We start from the raw sequence: 15,714 nt of genomic DNA, 5'->3' as shown, positions 1-15,714 counted from the left end.
AACATGTTGATGCGGGATTAATGTGGACAAACAGAAATATAATGGTCTGAACAGGTCTTTCCATTTGTGACTCATTGGTCATTAATTTATTTTAAACACACAGAAACAGAATATGAGGTCTGTTACAAAGGCTCAGTGTGTGATGTTTAATGACATTTAGTGTAGAAGTTACACAATTAACTGAATCCTTATCCATCCTATATGAGGGCCTTTGGTTAGGACTATTTCCAAAATATCAGGAAAATGTTCCGGATGATTAGATTTTTTTTGTCCTCTAAACGTCCACTTCAGTGTCTGCTTACTGTGATTTTCGCATCAATTTTATTCTCATAAAATTATAACTTTATTGTCGGAATATTGACCTTCTGTTCAGAAAATTGAATAATTACTAGTTATTTAGTTATTCTTGTAAAATTGTGACTTTATTCTTGTAGAATTATGACTTTTTTTTCTTAATGCTGCTACTCCTCTTATGACATTTATCTTCAAAATGTACATTTTTGTGTGTTTTCCAACATTTTCTCATGACTTTTCTCAACTGTTGCCACTTTGTCGGTCAATGTAAAGTTTTTTTTTAAAGCTTCTTTTCTCTAACAGTTATAACTGCCACTACTTTATTCATTAAATATTCTGACTTTATTGTCAAAATCACATTGTTTGTTGAATACTGCAACTTTTTTCACAATATTATAACTTTTTTTTTTCTCTGAATTTTATTACTTTATTCTTGAATTGGCTTCTTCCCTTGATCTGCTGTGACTTTTTCCCAGAAATATCATCACGTAAAAGCTGTCAAGAAACTGGAAATATTTGACTCTTTTCCTTAAAAAAAATAAAAATAAAAATCACAACCTCAATTGAAAGACAATAGATTTTTTTGTATTTCTACTTTTCAGCTGTAACAGCAGAGCTGTGCACATTAAACCTTCACATTCAGATGTTCAGATGAACCAAAACCACTGTGTTTAGTGTTTTTCTACAGACCTGAACATGTGGAAATGTTTTAGGATAAATTCTACATTTCAGATCAGGTTTTATGCTCATATGTTTGCATTTACACAGTATTTATTACATAACAAGGCTGACGTCACAGTGGAAAACAGACACTTATTGTTGGTAAAATGTTTGGGTTGAACTGAACTGCATTAAACCCACGGACAAAACGATCAATCGTTTCCTTAATTTATCCCCAAAAGGCAGTAAAACACCTTAAATACAGAAAATAAGCAGGACACCCAGAGTCTGTGGAGCAGACTTTATTGAGTTTTTAGTTTTATTTGGGTTTGACTTACTGTTTTCGGTTCAGGGTTTGTACAGTTTAATTTGTGTTTGTACAAGTTCTTAGTTTCAGTGTTTATTGGTTTTGGTTACAGCTACCTCATCAGTACATAAAGTATCAACTACTAAATGAATCGGCACCTTTTTCTGATCATCTGTAGTCAGTGTTGGTAATTTTAAAGGTAAATAGTCAGATATGTCAGTAGGTTAAACATACATTATATAATGGTTTCATCCTGACTGCTGGCACCATGTGAATGCAATAACTAGGACAGATTTGGTTGGATTTCTTCTCCCTTGATAACCAACACAGTGGACCCCTAGTGGAAGTATCCTATCGATTTCAGCTTCTCTATGAGTATTGTAAGTCATCCAAATGGTGGCGCTTTAGCTGAAAATCCGTTTTTTGGACATAAATCCAGCAATAATAGGCAGACTGAGATAAAATTTAGTTCATATTGACTGTCTTCCAAATGTCCATTTTCTTGTTGCCATCCAGAGTTCATATGGTGTCAATTTCATTCACTAGGTGGAGTTCTATGGGAAAAACTGGTTCTCTGACCATTATTCTGCCACTTTCAGGTCAATAAATTGAGTTCATATCGATTGTCTAACAATTATTGTTGGTAGATTCAGATATAGCAGAGGTTTGGGGGGATTTTGGGGATATACCCTTGCTGTTTGCCCCCAACAGTGTAAGCCTTGTTTCTAATGTTCTTGTCTCCTTAAATAATTTGTCATTGTCTGTTTTCTATATTTTATTAACTTGATTTTACTTTTCAATGGACTCTAAAAGCTTTGACCTACTGTAATAAAGGTATTACTACAATCATTCTAAATTTATGTGGAAGATATTAACATGAAACTGAGCATATACTGAAATCTGTGCCTTATAGTGGCTTCCCATAATTCAGATAAAGAAATATGTACAAAAAAATAATAAATAAATAAAAATCTACATTTCATTGTTTCCCAATTACTTTAAGACAGAATCCTGAAGATGAACAAAGAAGGAAGATAAAAGAATATTTAATCCTGTTTAACAGAACCCTGAAATACTCAGTTTTCTTTCACTTGACAAAAGACAAAAACATCTTCAAAATGTCACTTTGAAGAAGCTGCAAAACAGATCAACTGATTGTAGCTTTTACTTCTCAAAATCACAGAACTGGATCAAAAATGTGAAACAATCAGATCTCATGTTCACTCATTGACATAAACTCTATGAAACAAAAGATGCATTAAAGTAATGTGAATGCAGGTGTGTTTAATTCTGGGAATCATTACAATTTGATGGGGTTACAATGAATTGTGTGTCAACTGAAAACAAGAGTAGGGAATTCCAGAGAATGTGCAGTTCCATAGAAGAAGATCGAATCTGATCCAAAAATCACTGAGGGAAAAGAACTGGTCCAGGTTCAACTGGCTGTGGTTCAGAAGCACAGCAGAGGAAAGACTTAACACTGAGACTTCCAGAAGCTCTGACTACCCTTACTGTCTGCCCCTGACAGTGTAAGCCTCATTATATACAGGGTGGGGAAGCAAAATTTACAATGAACATTTAGTTGTTTTTTCTCAGCAGGCACTACATCAATTGTTTTGAAACCAAACATATATTGATGTCATAATCATACCTAACACTATTATCCATACCTTTTCAGAAACTTTTGCTCATATAAGTAATCAGGAAAGCAAACGTCAAAGAGTGTGTGATTTGCTGAATGCACTCGTCACACCAAAGGAGATTTCAAAAATAGCTGGAGTGTCCATAAAGACTGTTTATAATGTAAAGAAGAGAATGACTATGAGCAAAACTATTACGAGAAAGTCTGGAAGTGGAGGAATCAACAAAAAACGTACCAAAGCTTTTATTAAAGCTCTCAAATCCAAAATCCTAAAGGATCCAACCAAATCCATGAGAAAAATGGCAATTGAACTTGAGGTAGACAACAAGACCATTAGAAATGCAGTAAAATATGATTTGAAGTTAAAATCTTACACAAGAACACCAAAACACTTGTTGACAACAGCAACAAATCCAACTTTAGCAATTTTTGGGAATCATGTTTATGGCCGCCTCTAGCCCAGATCTAAACCCTCTGGATTATGCTATTTGGGGCGTTTTAGAACATGCTACCAATAGAACATCACAAAGCAATGTTGACTTTCTTAAAGATACTATTAAAGAAGAATGGGAGAAGTTGTCACCCGAATATTTGAGGAACACTTGCGCAAATTTCAGGAAGCGTGTGAAGGCAGTTATTGAGAAAGAAGGAGGACACATAGAATAAAAACATTTTCTATTATGTCAATTTTCTTGTGGCAAATAAATTCTCATGACTTTCAATAAACTAATTGGTCATACACTGTCTTTCAATCCCTGCCTGAAAATATTGTAAATTTTGCTTCCCCACCCTGTAAATATAATGGTATAATAAGACTACTAATAAATATAATAGTATAATTAATGACATTATATAATAAAGAATATCTTAAGAGCTGTGGATTAAATAAGATGTTTGAGGGAACACTGACATTTTGTACTATTTTGACATTTTATAGAACATCTAATTACAAAGGTGTACAGTAAAGTACATGGGTATTTGAACTTGACTGACGGTACAGAAATGACACAAACGATGAAATGGCATGAAAACAACAAACTCTTTAAACAGTGTATGATCCCCTTATGTCGGTGAACATGACAAACACAAGATGACAATAATGCAGAGATGCAACAAGATGTAAACTGTATCAAATACTTAAAAGACAAAAGTGATGCAACAAGATGAAAATTACAGAAAAGATGCAAATGTACAAGAATGATGTAACAACATGACAATTGTATAAAGGGCAAATTATATAAATTACACAAATGACATAAAAGAAATGAAAAACAAAAATGACAAAAAAAAACAAGGAATTCAGATGCAAATGATGTCAAAGATGCAACAAAATGAAAATGATGTAAAAGATGCAAAAAGACAAAATTGACGTAAAAGACGAAACTAGACGAAAACGATAAAGATGTAAGAAAGACGCAAACAGATCAGACAATGTAAGAGACACAGCAACACAAAAATAACAACTGGGGTTCATTTTGTAAATCCATAATCCAGGTTTGTTTACTTTCTCTCTAAGTTTTTTTAGTTTCTATTTCAGTTTTTTATCAGTTAACTCATCTCAGACTAGACTGGAGTCATCGTCATCAGGTCAAACTGGAGGAGGACTTTGTCTGATCTGGTTGAGTTAGGTCACATGAACAGAAGATGCAGGATTAATGTTTGTCTGGCAAAAGTGACTCAGAGCTGAAATAACAAACAGTTTCAAACTCAGACCAGCAGGTTTTGGTCTCAACATCTAAGTTTTCAACAATATCAAGGAAAACAGATGTAGGGTTTCGGAAGACCATCTTTTTCCATCTTGTTGTTTTCATCTTCTTGACTCTCAATCAGCAAATTGTTTTTGTTCTAGAACCAGTTTTTTGGGTCTTTGGCTGAAACCCAGAGTTCTGGTTTAAGACTTGGGTTTGACCTGCCTTGGTATAGAATGGTTCAGTTTGTCTACTTCAACCAAACACAGCAGACGATATGAAACATTAATAATGGGCAAAACACAGTCAAGTAACAGTAAGAGGGTTTGGAGTTTGATTCCCAATTGGACTAGGGCCTTTCTGTGGAGTGTGCATGTTCCTCTGGGGTACCCCACAAAAAGGACAAGCATGCTAGGTTTATTCTCCTGTCCTTAACCACTGTAGTGAAATCCAGTGGCGGCTGCTCGTCTTTCAGAGAGGGGAAGCTCATTGTCGGTTTACATCAAAAAAATGGTCAAGTTATTTAAACATAAATTTGGCCCTCCATTCCTTTTTAAGAAAATGGTCAGTGACCTTATCGTACCAAGTAGGCGTCTTTTCCAGGGACTTGATAGCTAGTTCACTCTGACCTAGCCAACAGTATGATTGATTTAACTATCTACAAAACGATATTAAACTTGAACAAGAAATTATTAAATTATGTAACTGAAACAAGAAAACATTGAAATTGTTAAATTAAAACAAGGAAGTACAATGAGTGTGTTTTATTTACAGTGCAAGAAATGAACAAGTAATTTTATCGTGGTTTCTCTCTCAATTTCACAAGCAGAATGCACAGCGGTATTAAACTGAACTCCGTCAACTGAAGGAGTAGATCTCAAAATAGCTGTCAGTGAAACGGGATTCAGCCTTTCGACTGATCCTCCAATCAGCTTGTGGAAGCCCAGCGTCCAGCCCAGCCGGGTCCACCCACAGCTCCATTCACCCCTAGAGATGCCGAGTGTTCGGGGGTGGGACAACATTGTGGCATTTATCCAATTACCGTCCAGTTTTGAGGCAATGAAAAAAACTGTTCCATGAAGTCCCACTGAAGTGCATGGATGCTGAGCGTCTACGGGCAAATGCACTGACCATAGATCGTATGAGAAAACAGCGCAATGGGAATGTATGAGAAGTGAACAACATCAAGTCCGTTGATTTGTGATAAAGCTGATTCTGAACAAACTCGTCTTTGAGATGAACGTGTTCTAACACATTTGTAGTCAATGAAATGTCAACACAACCGTACATATTTGACCATTTAATTTTCGTAATTTTAGGGGAAGCTGAGTTTCCCTTGCAGTCTTTGAGAAATCACCTCTGGTGAAATCTAGTCTTGGACTCGGGCCCCCACTTCTTGTTTGTGGGATAGGATACAGGTTGAATTTCCCATGGGACAATAAAAGTAAACAAACTGCATCACTCACTGAATTTATATTATAAAAGCCAAGTGGCCTCTGTGCGCATGCGCGCGCGTGTGTGTGTATGAGTGTCGGGGGATTCACACAAAATCCATAAAGGGCTGACTGCTGCAGTTTGGCAAACTTATATATTTTTGGTCAAGGAAGAGACTATCGAAACGGCAAGTTGGTAGGATCAATATTTTGGGAGATATTAGTAATTTTGGAATATAATAACCTTAGAATCATGTTGCTATGGCTAGAATGCTGGACAAATGCAGTACAGCATACATGAATACACATCCGCATAAAAACTACCATATCTACAACCGTGGATCCCTACGGGTTGATGCGCTAGTAAAGTATAAAACTCATTGTTCACATGCTTCCGTATTATGGTGCTGCCAAATTTTATTCTTCAAACCAAAACATGTAGCTGGTTATTTTGACAGTCACTCAAAATAACACTCCAGCTTTTATAATCTTCACGGTCTATAGTTTACATTATAGCTCTGTAGTAGACAAACACAGTCACAGCAAAACCTCAAATCACCTCTGTTTTCTGTATGGTTTGTGTTGTCAATAGCTGCACTAAAGATCAATTTGGAGTCAACCAAACAGGTCAGAACTGCTACAGTTTAGTCTGAACCATGAATCAACAATGACCAACTCAACTGGCAAAGATAATAATATCACATAATAACTTTATACCTTCAGAATTAAGCTCACCCATGTAGGACAAACGCTGTGATTTCATCATCAAACTCCATTTCTTTCATTTACAGCTGTGTCCAGTGGTGACAACAACAGTACTTGTAGCTTTTATCATTTTGTCACTTTCTTTGACTCTAAAAGTTGTTTCTTAGTGGTTCTCATCCCATCTCATCACTTTCTGATGCTTTGGTCAAAGGCCTTGTAGTGAGTCTTCCTCACCTTGAGAGGCTGACAGAGTGACTCACTACTCCCTCTAGTGGTCACATAAATAAACCAGACAACAATCAGTGTGAATATATTCAGTGCATGTCTCTTCAGCATATTTGCATCTTTGGCATAACATTAGAACTCTTTATTCTAAATTCCATAATGATGATTTCAGGCCATATTTTAAAGTAGAAATCCAACACATAAGTCCTTTAAGACATAAATTATGATCCTCACACAATGCACCAGAGGACATGCCCGTCTGTCTTCCACCCTCATCTAAGACCCTCTACACTGTTCATCATCCGTCAGTGAAAGCAGAGTCTAGCAACTCTGTTCTGAACTACCTGGATTTTATTAATCACCGCTTTTATTTTTGTCACTTAACATCACAAATCAGAGATTCACTACATAGAGCTTTACAGTCTGTTCAGTATGAAAGAGTTGGACCTTTTATCACTGCTCATGGGTCTAGATACATTCAGAGTACATACTGTACCTGCACATTTTATTGTCCTCATAAATAACCCAGTGTCTGACTCAAGTGGTGAACATCTGCAGAGACCAATACATAAAGGCAGAGACTGACCTCACATTAGATTGCTGTGGTCGTGTTGTTGTTAAACTCAGATGTTATCACGTCTGCAGCCTCAGTTTCCTCTGTAGGGAAAGGGTGGATCCAGACATGAACCCAGAGTTCGTATACATACAGTTAAAGAGAAGCAAACACAGTCAGCTGATTAAATACCCCACAGTCTGTTGTAGTGGTGGCTCAGTTACTGCAAATTAATATTTAAAGGTGGCCTGCTACACATATTCCATTACTTTTGTGGTAATGTCTGAAGTTCTACTATGAACTCTAAGATTTTTTGTGGAAAAAATGCTGTGGTTGCCAAGTTTTCATCCATTCTAAGGTGGTATAGAAAGACTCAGCTGGATTTGGGCCAGTTCTCATGAATATTCAACATGCTAGTCTGCTTCACTCTGATTGGCTAACAGCTAGCCAATGAGAGCCTGGCTTTTCGGCATCCTTTACAAGTAGGGGAACTGGCGGAAACTGAAAGTGACACTTAACATGCTTTGAATGTTTGACTCCCAGCTTCTATGCCTCTCTTGTATGGCTGACCTTACACGGAATTTTCACAGCTTCTAACCTGTATCCACTGGGCCCCCTCCACTGCTCTATGGGGCCCATGAATTTGTCATGTTTAACCCCCCCCCCTCCCCTCCCCACAGCTTGCTGTATACGAAAACTGTCACTGAGGGGCCGTTTACACGGCGTAGGATTCAGTCGACTCCGGGAAGATTTCATCGCGGATTAGCCTTCTGTTAACATGGAAACGGTGCCTAGAGTGCCTGAATCCAGAAACTTTTGATTCCAGGGTGGAATGTTATCGATACGCTCTGCATTTCAGCTCCGTGTTAACGCGAATCGGAACGCTCCGGGGTAAAATATGTTGTCACCGCATGCGCGTGCAGCCAAGAACCGCCAGTTAACCCACTCCAGGCCAGTTGGTGGCGGTAAACTGGTTTGCCAGCCTCTATGAAACAATAAAGCTGCAGAAAAAGAAGGATCAACCACAACAACAATGGCCGGTTTCAGAACAACATACGTGCTGCTAACTGTGCTCAGCTCGTCTGTCCAGACAAAGAAGTCCTGCATCTTTGTACAACCACTCGCCATTGTTGTTTGTAAATAGTGTTGTCCGCCTCTTCTTCTTCTTCTTCTCATTTAAAGGCTGTCTAAACTGGAAATCGTTTGAGCGCAGGCGCGTGTTTTACCGCCACTGTTTCACTACAGCTCTACATCGCCAGCTACTGGTCTGGCATGGCCACTACAGCGTATTCAGCCGTCCTTGCGAACTCATGTTAACGCAGATCGTTATCATAGCAGCTTCGTCTTTACGCGGAATGATTTTATAACGCAAAGGAGAAATCTTTGCGGAGTGTTGCCGTGTAAATGTACCCTGAGCTAGATGAATTCTGTGGGCGTGGTCTCACCTGGGTGAGCTCATGAATAGTAATGAGCTCAGGTATTAACACATCACACTGACCAGCTTTAATAATTGACCTGATTTCTCCACTTATTTCTTTTCAGTCCGTGCGTTTACTTGACAACTTTTATTCCTGGTTTAATCTGAATAAACGTTAGATCCTATTTAAAATGACCATGTAAACACCTTATTCCAGTTGAAAAAGAATAGTTCGGAATAAATTTAAATCCAAATAAAGTCACTGGTTTAATCCCCTTTTAATTCTGAACTAAATTATTCCTCGGACATGTAAACCCTTTATTCCGTTTGGACTTTATTCCTGCCATTCTGCGCATGCTCGTTGTCTTGTCCTGTTGCGATGATGCACACATTCTGCGTTGGCGGAAGAATATGCAATGCAGTATAGTCTTACCAAACCGTTCCAGTGGGCTATTCTGATGGGATCTACTAGCCTCTAAAACCCTGAAGGAAGAGTTCATCACCTGTTTTTTTATTAATTCATTTGTCATGCACTAATGAGTTTGATAAGTGGGCAAATCAGTTTGCACTGCAGTGCACCGATTGCCTTGTTCTCGCAGCCCTTCCGTTAGCTTAGCTTAGCCTAGTATAGCATAATCGCTTCATTCCTATGGTCAGACGTAGCCAGGCTTTCATGGGTGATCCGTAGTATTTTATGAGTGATTTTGTGAAATTCAGTTCTCCCTAATCATTACTTTAGTCCGGTGGGGTCAATATGATCACAAATTGAGGCTCAAATCATGGCGATGTGACTTACTGCAGTAATAAAATATGGGCAAATAAAAACTAATGCAAAGCTAAAACGGTAAAGCAAAGCTAGTTTAGCGCATGCATCCCTTCCAACAAAAAGATTTTCCAACTTCCATCAACACAACAGTCCCAAGATTGTATGAGTGCAGTAAGTCGCAGATCTAAAGATATAATTAGAGAGAATCGGATTTCACAAAATCGCTTACAAAAGACAACAAATCGCCTTCAAAAAACTGGCTATGTGTGACCATGGAAATGCAGTGACTATGCTAAGCTAACAGAAGGGCTGCGAGAACAAGGCAACATGAGCACTGCAGCGCAAACCCTTTTGCTCACTTATCTACCTACTAATGCCTCATGTAAACCTTTATTTGGGTTTAACATTTCCATGTAAACAGAAGAGAAAATACTTTAGTTCCGAATTAATTTCTTCTGGAAAAATAAATCGGATTTAAAAAACATCATGTAACTGTACCCAGTGTCAGTAGCAGACAGAGGAGGTAGCGGTTCATATTCAAATTCACCACATAACATAAACACCTATGGACCGAACATATTTTAAAAAATAGAAGTAAAAACAGTTTTGTGTGGCAGGGCACCTTTTAATTCTCCTCAGGTGTTTGACTTCAAATCAGCTTTTAATTTGTCTCATTACTTCTGTTTTTAATTTAAAGTGTAAAAATATTTCACAAAGCAATGAAACATCTTTAGGTTATTGTTATGGGTGATGTCAATGTTTTTGACTTTTACATTGTTTTTCAGACTAATCTTTTCTTTTCCTTCATCTCAGACTAATGTGGCACCCAAGACCTTTTGATCACTAAATTTTATTAATTTTCTACCACAAACCTTTTTCGTGTTATTACCACCACCAAGGAGGTTATGTTTTTGCAGGTGTCCTGTCGAGCCACCCTACCTGTCGAGTTGAGCTACTGAGCATGTGCATGCCCCTAAGCGTTTTCACAGTTTAAATGACCATCGATTTGTGCTCCCCCAGGCAGAAGTGAGTCATGTTTTGTAAGTGTATTTCTTTAATAATGCCTTTTGAGCAGTAAGCATGGAAGCAATTATGTGCACGAAAGATACACGTAGAATTTTGACATTAGATGATAATAGCGTAAGGAAGTTCTCATTGTATGATATAGCGTTAAGTGCGTGGGTCAGGTGGGTGTTAATGACGTTTAGATTATTGTTTAAGTTAGTTCAACAGACGCCAGTAATGATAGCCTACCATTTAACTGACAATCTATGTTAACAATTCCTGTAAGCAACTAGATGTGCACGAAGGATAGACGTAGAATATTGAAGTGAGATGATAATAACGCAAATTATGGTGTTTTTTTATAGTAGGAGCTTTATTTAATAGAAGTTATAATCCTGTATAAATATGTTACCTGTAGTGGGAGCTTTATTCGATATAAGTTATAAGCCTGTGAAAATGAGCTTCCTCTACCCATGTTCAGATGAATAAGTAAATAATGGTGTTTTTCTACAGTCAAAGCATTATTTCATTTTCACATAGGCGTGTCAAAACGTAAGGTAGCATGTTTTGACGGGGTAGCGTCAATCGATTGACGTCGCTGTCGATATAAGCTACTGGTAGCTTGTATTGACGGAGCAGCTCAACTTGTCTGTCTATCTGTCCGTGTTCAAGAAAACTCAAAAAGTTATGGATGGATTTGGATGAAAATTTCAGGAAATGTTGATACTGGCACAAGGAAGAAATGCTTGAGGTCTGCACTCTCTGGCTGCTTTTCCAGTTCATGTTCTGTTTTAGTTTTGATGCTGTGCCCGTTTTCGCCAGAGGGTGGCAGTAGTGACGTATGAGAAGTAGACTGACACCTAGGCTCTGAGCGGAAACAGTTCAGTTAGCATTAGCTGTGTGTAGTCAGTCCAGTGAAGCTGCTACTCAAAACCGTCCTTTCTGTGTTTACAGGTGGGTTAAGTGCAAAAATATTGTATAGATAATATTGTAATAAGTTAATTTGAGCATAGGACAGTGTTTTATTTGTTAGGATTTCATTCTAAGGTTATTTTGTTTGTTTGAAATATACGATAACTGGTGCTAGCTTAGGTGCTAGGTACCGTTAGCTTCTGCACGTGCATGGCATTGCCAGGGGGTTGTTGGGAATATTCATGTTCATGTCTGTAGGTGTTCTACGGTACAACGTGTGCATTTTTGGGGTCTTGTAGCATTCATTGTTTTCATATGGCAATTAACATGTATTTCTGTTATGTTGTTTTTTTTAATACATATCTGTAACAGTACTGACTGTCAAATGTATATATTTACTAAAATATTAGTCTGTACAGTAATAGCACAAAAACACTTCAGTTAGCACATAAAATGTGTGTAGTCTGTCCAGTGAAGCCACTACTCATAAATTGTGCTCTCTGTGTTTTCAGAAGAATAAAAGTCACCCTGTTGCACACAAGTTATTGTGTCTGTCATCACTTGTGTGACACTAATTACCTCCGCCAAGGAGGTTATGTTTTTGCTAGGGTTTGTTTGTCTGTTTGTTTGTTTGTTTGTTTGTCTGTCCGTTAGTGTGCAACATAACTCAAAAAGTTATGGACAGATTTGGATGAAATTTTCAGGGTTTGTTGGAAATGGGATAAGGAAGAAATGATTAAATTTTGGTGGTGATCGGGGGTGGGGGGGCCCACGGGGGGCGCCACTGATCAGCCTTGGCGGAGGTCTGCGCTCTCCGAGTGCTTCTAGTCTTCACTTTTCCTTCATCTCAGAGTAATCTTTACTTTTCCTTTAACTTAGACTAATCTTTAGCTTTCTTCTCACACTTCTCTTCAGTTTTTCTTCATCTCAGACTGAGCTTTCCTTTTACTTGTCCTTGGACCAATGTGGCCTGTGTCTGTGAAGGATCAGGGCTGGGGGGCGTGGTGGTCTTTTGGGGGAGTTTCCTGCAGTCTGGAGTCTGGACCTCCGTACATGGATTTGGGATTCCTGTTCAGCGTTCAGAGCTCGAGGAAGCACAGCAGTTCATCTGTAAGTAACAATGCATGAGTGTCACAGGCTGCAGAGTAATGCTCATTTAACACCAGGGTTAAAAAGTGGAAGTGTCACTTTTTGTCAGAACAAGCAAGTCTATATAATTCAAGACTTACATTTTACAATATGATTCAGACTTTCTGCCTTTTTAAAGCTGAATTCTTCTGAATACCTGAGGTTTAAGATTTTGACAGAGGTTAAACAAAATGTTGAAGTGTTTCCATGTGCTTTTGTTTGAGATTACAGGTTGACACTAAAGCTAATTACTTTCAATATTCAGTGAAAGGAAAATATTTGACATGTCTTTGCAGAGTTTAAAATACTGTATCTGTATACTGTAGTGTTTAAAATCTGCACATGCATGCATGAAGCTATGATTAATAAGAATGTATGTCAGAAGCTGTCTATTTAACTTTTCACTCATTATTAATTTTAAAATATAATATTTCATATTATTGTGGACTTTTGACCATGATTTGATCTAAAATTGAAGGACTACAATGGATTTTCCTTTTTTTTAACCTGTTGCTCAAGTTTACCCCAAAACAATATTTTAAAAAAGAGAGGAAAAAAGTGAAATAACAGGGGTCTCTTTATTTAAGTTAAATTATTATTACCAGGTGTTTTCATTTTTCATTACTGATGACACTTTAATGATAAATACCATGAAAGTAAGATATTTCACAGCCATCAGTGGAGAATATAATGCATATTTCATTGAGGTTGTGTTTTCATGCTCATGGAACAGCATATACAGCATGTCTTTACACAATTTAATGTCTTTTAAAGAGTTAATGTGTTTTCAGGAAATTTTTTTCAACTGGTGCTTTTCTGTTTTATGCAAAGTAATTTTCAGATCATCAGATTTTGACTCATTAACACCTTCAAAACTGTTTCTGATCATTCACAGCTTGTGTTCATGATTTAATCAGAATTTTAATCAAACTATACCAGTATTTTCATACTATAAAACAACTTAAAAATTCTGTTTATTCAACTGTTAAAGTTGAGTGTTTAACCTTGATGACATGTTAATGATAATCTTTAGGATTCATTTAAGATATTTCACAACTGAGCACAATTTAATTCATGTTTCAATGAGTTAATGAAGTTGTTTTATGTAAAAGTTGAGTGTAGTTCAAGGGAACAAGGGCCTCAGCTCCAAATTAAGCCAATATGTAAGTAGCAAAAAGTTGTAATACCGCTGATGGACACTAGGGTTCGCTCCAAAGAATCCTGGCTTCTACAGACAAACACTGAACTCAGTTGAAATTAATAATTTTATTCTGAGGCTCATTCCTGTCTCATTTGTTTTATTTGGAATCTCTACTAAGTAATCTGATATTTCATCTGTAAATTTTTCTTGTCAGTAAGATCTCACAGTCAGGGTGGCCTGCCGACTCAGACTTTAGAGGGTTTTTTTTTTCTTTTTTTGATAAAATATATGTGATTAATATCTTTTAGAATCAAGGTTGTAAAATGACTTAATTAGGTAATACTTAATGAAGTTTACTGTTGTACTGTATCATTAAGTTAGCATTAGCTTACCCCTTAGGGTTGACTCTAATGACTTGCACTCCTGCAGCTCCTTCCCTTTTGTCCAAATTGGTCACCTCCAGCTCCAAGAAGCCAACATGGCATCGTACAAAACACTGGCTTAAAAACTGCAATTCAGAAACCAATAGGTTTATATCCAGAGTATCATCTATTTTGAAAAGAATTCATTGCAGTGAATATAAAATCTTAACATGAAGCAGGAAGACATTAAGCAGTTTCACTCATTCGTAACATTTGTTAAAAGCTAATAAAATGTTTTATATCTTATTATGAGGAGGCTTTCTTTTTGTGATTTTTTTATTTTTTTATTGGCAGTTAAAGAACTAGAACAGCCTTTTGAATAACTTTAGAATCACCAAAATGGTATTAAACTATAAAATGGAGCAGATTTAAATGCTTGAAGCATGACTTTGAGAGGTTGACAGGCACTTAATGCAGCATAAATAATGATTTTCAGATGCTGTTAAACATTAAATGTAAAGGGATGGGCTTTAATTTACTGATAGTCATTGATATTTGTATTAATTCTTAACCTAAAACACTTTAGAATCTCTATAAATTTCTGATCGTGTGCAGATGTGATTTAATGTGATCTTAAAGAACCAAACTCAGGTTTTTACACAGTAATTTTCCATTGCTGTACTGTATTTATTCCACAATGTACTTGGCTGATTGAAAACTGATCATCATTATTAGAAGAATGTTATGAAACACAAAACCTCAGACTGCACATTGTTCAGTTCATAGTGTGCATTTTGCCACATTATAATTCAATGTAAAACACATGTTTGCATCACTTAAATATTCATTTGGTTTCAGCTATTTTTCTGCTCAAACAAGTCTGAAAATAAAACTGAACAGTGTCTGTAATTAAAGAGAATGTTGCATCTGAAACTCATTTGCATTTGGCCCAATGTAATTAGAAGCTTTTATGTTTTAATATAAGACAATTACCTTCACATAAAGTCTATTGTTGCTTTTTATAAGTGTTTCAATAAATCAATAAACCATCACTATTGTCTGTGTCTAAATCTATGACAGAGTCCAGTGTTTACAAAGACTAATTAAAGCTGCTAATCTTAGCATAAGGAGTGGAATCAAAGGGAAACTTAGCCTCTAGACTGAGTCTGTGCAAAAAGAACTAGATACGCCATTGTTTAGTGGATGAAAGGTAGAAATGAAAGTAAGAAAGAAAAGATTTTAAAACCATGAAAACTAAACCAAAGACCACAATGAAAGCACAAAACAAAAACACACAAAAACTAAATTAAAATGAAATGAACATTAACAAAAAGCTGCAGTGACAAAACATGAAACATAAATACCACAAACTAAATGAAAACAAAAACATGAAACTGGATTAAGACTACAATGGCAAAACACACAAAGAAATGAAAGAACACAACATTTAAGTGCAAAAAAACTACAATGAAAAAT

General features: G+C 36.7%; 1 protein-coding gene across 2 annotated transcripts in view; it reads left to right on the top strand.

The window, feature by feature from the left end:
• Positions 1–12,671: 12,671 nt before the first annotated feature.
• Positions 12,672–15,714, top strand: part of col6a4a (collagen, type VI, alpha 4a) — a 98,853-nt gene continuing 95,810 nt past the window's right edge. For both annotated transcript variants that reach the window (XM_030158057.1, XM_030158056.1), the window contains exon 1: positions 12,672–12,717. The gene's annotated coding sequence lies outside the window, so the exon portion shown is untranslated. The remainder of the gene's footprint in view (positions 12,718–15,714) is intronic.

Source organism: Sphaeramia orbicularis, chromosome 16 (assembly GCF_902148855.1).
Source record: "Sphaeramia orbicularis chromosome 16, fSphaOr1.1, whole genome shotgun sequence".
Classification (NCBI taxonomy): Eukaryota; Metazoa; Chordata; class Actinopteri; order Kurtiformes; family Apogonidae; genus Sphaeramia; species Sphaeramia orbicularis.
This window is presented reverse-complemented; position numbering and strand designations above follow the sequence as displayed.